Source organism: Peromyscus californicus, unplaced genomic scaffold (genome assembly GCF_007827085.1).
Source record: "Peromyscus californicus insignis strain IS unplaced genomic scaffold, ASM782708v3 Scaffold_4__1_contigs__length_199733344, whole genome shotgun sequence".
In the NCBI taxonomy this organism is placed as follows: domain Eukaryota; kingdom Metazoa; phylum Chordata; class Mammalia; order Rodentia; family Cricetidae; genus Peromyscus; species Peromyscus californicus.
Window position 1 is genome coordinate 185,999,901 of NW_026294562.1, and position 8,299 is coordinate 186,008,199.

Genomic DNA, 8,299 nt, shown 5'->3' on the forward strand with positions numbered 1-8,299 from the left:
CACAAGTGTTTAGCAGCAAGGCCTCCAAAGAGTCATATGGTTCTTGCTGCTAATGCTGAGTCAGAAGCCATCTCTCAAAAGAGCCATGGCTCTGCTCACCACCAGCATACAGAGCCCACCTTGTCCTTGATTCCATTCTTCTGTGTCTAGAATCCTCTTAAAGATTTTGTCAGGTTTCATATGGAAATTCTGGCCCCATGTTGGAATGCCAAAAGTAGTTAGAAGTTCCTGCCCTGCCACAACTCACAAATGCCCAGCTGCTGCTTCCAAAATAACTGACTCAAAGGCTTAATATTTCTTAGAAATGCTAGAAATACTAGCTCAGACTTATTACTACTAGCTCTTACACTTAAATTAATCAATAATTCTTATCTATGTTTAGACACGGGGCTTGGTACCTTTTCTCAGTGAAACATTCTCATCTTGCTTCCTCTGCATCTGGCTGGTGACTCCTGACTCTGCCCTACTCTTCTGAGAATTCTCATAGTCTCGTTGCCCCACGTATACTTCAGTGTTTCATTCAAGCAATTTGAGTGACAAATCTTTACAGTGTACAAGAGCATTATCCCACAGCAGTTTCTGTCAAATAAATCTTGCTTGGAATCAGAGGGCAGAGCTAGCCACTAGCTGACCTAAAGTAACCATAGAGGTTTGGAGGATTGTAGACAGAAGGAGATATGAAGTGGTAAGGTAACATGGGGAGAGGACCTAGACCCTTTGGGATGATGGGTCAGCAGAAGCAGGAGGCAACAGGCAGCTACTCCCTGCTTCTCTGATCTTTCATGTTCTTACACTGATATTTGATTCAACAATTTATTGATAATACTAATTAATGCTTCAAAAGGATGCCATGCAGGTGCATGCTTAGGTCCTTGGTGATGAGTTACTTCTTCGGGGAACCTCTGTCCCCGGATACTGGCTCTGTAGCTCCTGCAGTAAGTTGCAATTCTGTCTCTTTCTGGGCTGGAAGAGAGAGAAGAGTCTCAGCTGGGAGGGGGCAAAGCCTTTCCACCAAGGATGTGCAGAGAATCAAGGAAGGGACATTTACAACACATGGGTGAGTAAGCAAATGTCCCAGAACATGGAAAGGACACAGAACAGTAAATATCACACATGTTTTGACAACATACACTTTCTGATTTAAAATCTGTAGGTGTTTTAAGCTTCCTGACCCCAGTGTGAGATTTCCCTGGGGTGATGTCCTGGTCCCCTGCTTGGATGACTCACAGAGGAATCCACCACCTCCTGAGAACTAGGACACCCACATCCTACTCACCTTCACTCTTGAATTTGCACAAATGCCTTCTTCAGAGAAGGACGCAGATGAATATGAAGAGGAACAGGAGGAAGGCCACAGAGACTCCAGTCAGAGACTTCTGGTACATTTCTACTCCTGAGGCACAAATGACATGAAAAGGGAGGACAGTTGCTGCTTACCTGAATGCAGAATGTATGACAGGCCCATGCTGGGTATTTACACTCATCACCATCCATCCTTACAGTCAGGAAACATGGAAGTCTATCTTTGCTATCCAGTCACTTGACTTTCATCAAATCAACAGAGTGGAAATTGCAGAGCTGGCCTTTGAACTCAGGGACTCTGACTTCCATCCCTGTTCTCTGCAGCAGATCTGAGCCTCATGAGCTGGCTCAAAAGAGGCTGAATGTCATGTGTTGGCCTTTGCCCACTATTTCACATGTAACCAAGACCTTGATATAGACCCAGAACAGACTCAGGTTCCAGAGGCATCCACTATCAGGACAGGCCAAAGCTAAGGACAGGAGAGAAAAAAAAAAACATAGATAAGTGGGCCAGGTTCCTTCCCTTTATAGTCAGAGAAGCAGAAGCAGGACCAGGAAGAGAAAGGCTCATCCAAGTCAGCATCTCCCAAAGCAACAATTGAGACCATACATGGCTGTTTCCCTTGTAGGCCCCACCTCCCAACCAAGTCTTTATTAGGCCCCATGGTGCTTAATACCACACAGGTGAGAGCATTGTTCCCAGGGCCCTGTCAGCAGGGTAGGCAGGAAAGTGTCTGGGATCCCTGCTCTCCACCTCAATCAGCTGCCCCATCCTCTAGGTGAAAACAGAACCTCTATCTCTGATACCACCTTCTGTTTTCCCAGTGAAATCCCTGGAAGTCTGGGGTGTCTGTTGGCACTGCACTTTTCCTCCCACAGTCACAAGCGGAAGTGACAAAGAAAGGATTTGGTGGCTAAGAGCTGCCAGGCAGCCAGGGGATGGAGCATGGAGGGGTGAGTATCAGGAGTACCACTCACAACTTCCCCTAGCTCCCTCATCCCTTAGGCTGATACTCACCACCTGATGCCACGGGCACTGATGGTGGTGGGCTGGAGGCTCCAATGGGTCTGAGGACACAGAACAAGAGGAGGGTGAGGTTTAGATGCTGACTCAGGGTTGCTCACTTTGCTCACTGTCCTCCTTCTTTTCTGTAACCTCCCTAAGATCCTCATTCTGTCTACTGCTAACCATGCAATAGACCATGCAATGTGCAGGGGAAAAGGTCAGCCAAAGAAACACAGGCTTACCAGAGCCAAAGAAACATACTTTGGCCCTGGAACCAGATTCAAAAAAACAAACCCTGGCCCCCAAACTAGAGTCACAAGGTTAAAGAGGACTGTGGAAAGACAAACACTTTGGCCCTGAAAACAGGGCTAGAGAAACCCACTCTGACCATGTCCAACTCAGCCCAGAAACCAACCAACCCCTGAGCATTAAAAAAAAAAAATCCCTAAGCACAAATTCCAGCCAATCTCTGAGCTTGTCCAAGCTTGGGGATTGAAATCTGACCAGTGTCCACCATGTAAATGTTCATCGTAAATAAAACCACCTCTAAGAAGGCGTATATAAGTTAAGCCCTGTGCCTGCTCAGTTTGCTGATGCCTTATTCCACCCTGGCAGAGGCAGACACTCTCCTGGATTCCTCTCTCCCAATAAATCTCTTGATTGAGGATTGGGGGATGACCTTTCACCAGAGCAGAGACAGAGCTTGGGGGAGTGGAGAGGAGCAGAGCAAGACTGTAACACTTTTCCTGGGGAAAACATCCCCTTAGTAAGGCAGAGTTCTTATACTCTGGGGGACCTGAGCAGAACTGTAACAACTTCTCTGGGGGAGCTTCCACTGCCGGAGTAGAGTTGACACTTTGGGGAACCCTTTCCCTGGAGCAGGGCTGTAAGCTGCTGCACTTAGAGTTACTTTGAGTTGTTCCTTGCCTTCAGAAAGACAGAATACTTTTCCGTCTCATCTGCAGTGCTTACAGAGTGCCATTACTAGAGGGACTCCTGGTAGTATTCACTTCTCTGTCCAGGACATTTCCTTCTAACCCTTTCTACTGTTTCTTTAGTACACCCAAGTCAAGAGCTTCCCTAGGGTTTGGATTTAAGGTCATACTGAGAAGTCAGAGTTACCTCACCTGAGACAGTGAGCTCCACAGGGGCACTGGCTTCTGACAACAGGTAGGGAGATGAGTGATTCTCACCTTTATAATCAAAGGAACAGCAGCCATCCCAGAAAGGAAGGGCCTGGCCAAGTCAGCATCTCGAGAAACAGCTATTTCAAGCCTCTAACTAGCTATTCCCCATCTGGATCCCACCTTCCAATAGAATATTTAGCTTTCTGGAGCCTGACTCCATGCAGGTGAGAGGTTTATTCTCAGAGTCTTTATGGCAGGATGGGGAGGTGAGTGTCTGGGTTCCCTGCTCTCCACCTCACCCTCTCCCCTCATTCACTAGGCTGAGACTAATCATCTCTCTCCCTGGACACCACCTCTATAGCCTAAACTAAGACCTTTGTTTCTGGAGTTTCATTTGGGATTCCTGTTTGCTTCCCACACTCACAAGTGGAAATGGCAGAGAATGAAGACTTCATTGGGGTAAGAGCTGGGAGGCAGCCTGGGGATGGAGCATACTCCCTGCACTGAGGTCCCTGATACTTACCAGCTGATGTCATGGGCCTTGAGGGGGGTGGGCTGGAGACTCCAATGGGTCCTAGGAAACAGAACAACAAATAGATGATGGTTAGATGCTAACCCAGGAGTCCTAACTCTTCTCACTGTCGTACATCTGTCTTGGAACCTCCCCATGATTCTCATGCTGTCTATCCCTAACCTAGATTGCAATAGAGGATGGAGTGGACATTACTTGATAGGCCATCACTAGCATCCACTTTTCTACTAGGGAAATTGCCTTCTGACTAACCCTTCCTACTGTCTGCCAAGTCAAGAGCTCGCTTAAGGTTTGAATTGTGAGTCAGCCTGACAGTTCTGGGCCACCTCACCTGAGACTATGAGCTCCATGGAGGCACTGGCATATGACAACAGGTATGGTGATGAGTTTCGAGAACCATAGCACCTGTAGCTTCCTGAAAGGGCAGAGGTCACAGCACTCATGGAGAATTCTGCCTGGTAATGCCGATCTTGGTACTTTGATTTTAGTCGCTGGGGTTGATGAACTGCTCCCTCCTTGCACAGAATGAAAGTGTTCAAGTTGTCATTTGACCGACACACAGAGTCACATTCTCTCCTGAGTGCACTGTGGAGTTAGGTTTCACTGATAGAGAAGGTGTGGCAGAAATTTGTCCTAAAGAGAACAGAGATGGTCAGAGGCTGCCTTCCTTGTTTTGATCTGATGTCTCACCTGGGTCTGCCCTGAGCACCTGGGACTCTCTTTTCTCTGACTGAGCCCCTCTCTTGCTTCCCAACTCTGGACCTGTTCCTGTAGAAGATCCCTGTCCTTCATCCAAGACATCACCTCCTGGAATCCCCCATGAGTGACTTGCAGAGGCTAGGTACCTGCTTTAATCTCCTTGGTTACTCACCTGTGATCAGGATGTCCAGGGGGTTACTGGAGGCTGACCACTCAGAGGAGAGGTTGTTTGCACCATAGCATCTGTATTGGCCTCCAGTAGAGCTGTTCACAGAGCCCAGTGTGAAGTTGGCCAATGAGAGGCCAGCCTGTGTCCTCTGGCCCCTGTGCTGGATGAGTTTGTCTTCCCCTACCTTTTATAGGGCAAATCTGTCATAGTTGATGTCAGAGCAACACTGCAGGGTGAGGCTGTTCCCAGGGTCTAGGATATGGCCTTGGTGAGTCAGCAGAAAAGGCTTCTTGGACAAGCCTAGAGGAAAGGTAACAAGCTAGGAACTGAGGAACTGGTTTTTACCAAACAGCTCTCCTTCGCATCCTGCCCTGAACACGTCAGTGTTTCTCCCCAGCTGTGGGGGCTCTGGATGAGACAGTAAGCTTTCTGTTCAGTTGCTATATACATATTGATAATCCTAATGGAACAGGATTGTGTGGCAAGGAGCTCATTGTCTGAAAAAAAAGTTTGGTCAATGATGGGGATGACTCACCTGAGAAGTCTATTTCCAAGGGGTCACTGGGTACAGACCACAACTGTGGGGTATCCTTGTAGTAACCATAACATTTGAATGCCCCTCTGTGTACTGGGGTCACGGGACCCATAGAGAACATGGCTTGGTAGTGCCTATTGTGGCGTATATACTGTGAGTCCAGAGAGCTGGAGAAATTTTCATCTTCTTTGGTGAGAATGAACCTGTCATATGCCACATATGAAACACACTGGAGAGTCATGTTTCCTCCTGAGTTTGCCACAGGGCCTGTCAGGGCTGACAGGCTTGGTTTGTCCCAGTGGATTCCTGGGAGAGAAGGAGAGAGCCTTTTACGTGGGCTCACACAGCCATAATGTTCTCTAGGGCTAGGATGTGGGAAGGGAATACTCCTGAGGCCAGAATCTGACCCTGAGACTCTGACTGTCCTCTCACCTGTCACCACAATCTCCAGGATGTCACTGCACTCTGACCATCCAGCTGAGCTGTAACAGTAACAGCGATATTGTCCCCCATGTTGCTGTGTCACAGAAGGGATGGAGAACTTGGCCTTGTTCTCAGGCTTTTCTGGGGTCTGTGTGCCCCAGGATTCTGGGCTTCCCTCTTTATGCAGAACATATATTTCTGCATCTAGGCTCCCCTGACACCAGATGGTCACGGCACTCCTGGAGGCAATCACAGAGCCTGGCTCAGCCTTGATGATGGGTTTGTGGAGGTTACCTGTAAGGAAGTAGGAGAGAAGGAGGTGCTTCTGGTTGACAGTGGCACAGAGAAGGTCCCACGTGTAGATGGCAATTAAGTTGATACAAAGAATCAGAAAGCTCCATGAATATTAAACTCTCTCCTGGGCCTCCTGGGTTTTTCTATCAGTTTCTGCTTGGAATCTGTATTTCTGGTTCCTCTGTCTCCCCTGATCTGCATCAATGGACTGAAGAGCCCTGTCTCCTCACATACACCACACACCAAGGCCTCCCTCCACACTTCCATTATATGAACATCACTCTGTGGAAAGGTTTTGATTCCTTACCTGAGAACAGGAGCTCCAGGGGATCACTAGGTTCTGACCATACCAGTGGAATGCTCAGATCATTGCTATACCATTGGAATGTCCATCTTTGACTGGAGGTCACAGGGCCCACAGAGAATAGGGCCTGGAATCGTCGAGTTGAGGAATTATACTGTGAGTCCAGCAACCAGGAGAGCTTCTGTGGTCCTTCCTTAGTCAGAATGAACCTGTCATATCCCTTGAGGCACATCGGAGGGTGACGTTCCCTCCTTCAGTTACCACAGGGCTGGGCTGGGCTGACAAGTTAGATTTACTCTGTGCTCCTAAGAAAGATGCTTTAATCGGATTAATGTATCAGGCCTCATTAACCTACAGGGCTGTGAGGAATGAGAGCATCCCTGAGAGCAGACTCACTTCTGGAGAGTGAAGCCCAAGGATGGCAAAAGTTTTTTCCTCTCACCTGTCACCACAAGCTCCAAGGACTCACTGTACTCAGACAATCCATCATGGATCCAATAGCGACATTGATATCTCCCTGCATGGTGCTGGTCAGTTTTTGAGATGGAGAATTCAGCCTTGTTCCCAGGCTTTAGGAGAATCTGTGTGAACCGTGTATATTGACTTCCTTCTTTGTACATAGAGTACTCTTTGGCTCCTGTTGTACCCTCACACAAGAAGGTCACATTAGTCTGTTTGGAGACCACCACGAGGTCTGGTTGTGCTCTGAGGACAGGCTTAGGGAGGGTCCCTGCAAGGAAAAGAGAAGCTAGGACCCAAGACATCCATTCTCAGATTGAAAGTATCAAACACATCACACTTCATTCAATCGCATGATCAGCTCACAAGTCTTGTTTTTTATACTTATTGCTCAGGCATGTCTCCTGGGTAATAGAGGTATAACGTATCAGGACAGCTGCAGTTACTCACCAGTGAGCGCTGTGGTCCCAGGGCACAGAGTCAGTCCTGGAAGATAGATCTCAGTGAGAAGTTTGTCCCTGAAGTTTGAGCAGGTCCTCCCCTCCACAGAACCTCCTGAGACCCTGGGTTTTCCTGATGGACCCGTGCTAGGCTGTGGGACAAGCTCGTTCCTAGGCCACTGTATCACCTCCCCATCTTCACAACTCACCCAGGCACAGCAGAGCTCTGAAGGTGAACATCATTACATCTGCTCCTGGAGGCTGCAACTGTGCTCATGGGCAGAGCTACAGAGTCTGCCTAGGGGGACAGGAAACTAGTGTGGCTTCTGGAGGCAGGCACTCCTGATGACATAGTTGTACTTCATTGGTCCGGCAGTAAGGGGAGCCTTCTCCTCACACACAAGGTTTTGACTTCCACAGTGCTGTCTCTAGGCCAGGAACTAGACCCTCTGAAATCAATTCTTGCATAGATAATTGTAGCTGAAATTTTCCTGGTCCTTCCTGACCCACGGTCAAGACAAATCTCTCTCACCCACCAGTCCCTCAACCAAGGAAGCACACAGAGACTTATATTACTTATAAACTGTACGGCCTTGTAAGGCTTCTTGCTATCTAGTTCTTATATCTTAAATTAACCCATTTCTATTAACCTATACCTTGCCGCATGGCTTATGACTTACTGGTACTTTACATGTTGCTTGTCCTCGAGGTGGCTGGCAGTGTCCCCTCCTCAGCCTTCCTGTCCCCAGAATTCTCCTCTCTCTTTGTCCCACCTATACTTTCTGCCTGGTTACTGGCCAATCAGCACTTTATTTATTAACTAATCAGAGCAACATATTCACAGCACAGAGAATATCCCACAGCACCTCCCCTTTTCTTTTTTTCAAAAAGAAAGGTTTTAACTTTCACATAGTAAAATTACGTATAACAAAACAGTTATCAAGTAAGAATTACAGTTATAATATCTAGTCTATTTGTATTTGGCAAAATTAAAGAGAATATTCTATCT

At 47.6% G+C, this 8,299-nt stretch overlaps 1 pseudogene; it reads right to left on the minus strand.

The window, feature by feature from the left end:
* Positions 1-883: 883 nt before the first annotated feature.
* On the minus strand, positions 884-7,956 carry LOC128124199 (leukocyte immunoglobulin-like receptor subfamily B member 3; annotated as a pseudogene).
* Positions 7,957-8,299: the final 343 nt, after the last annotated feature.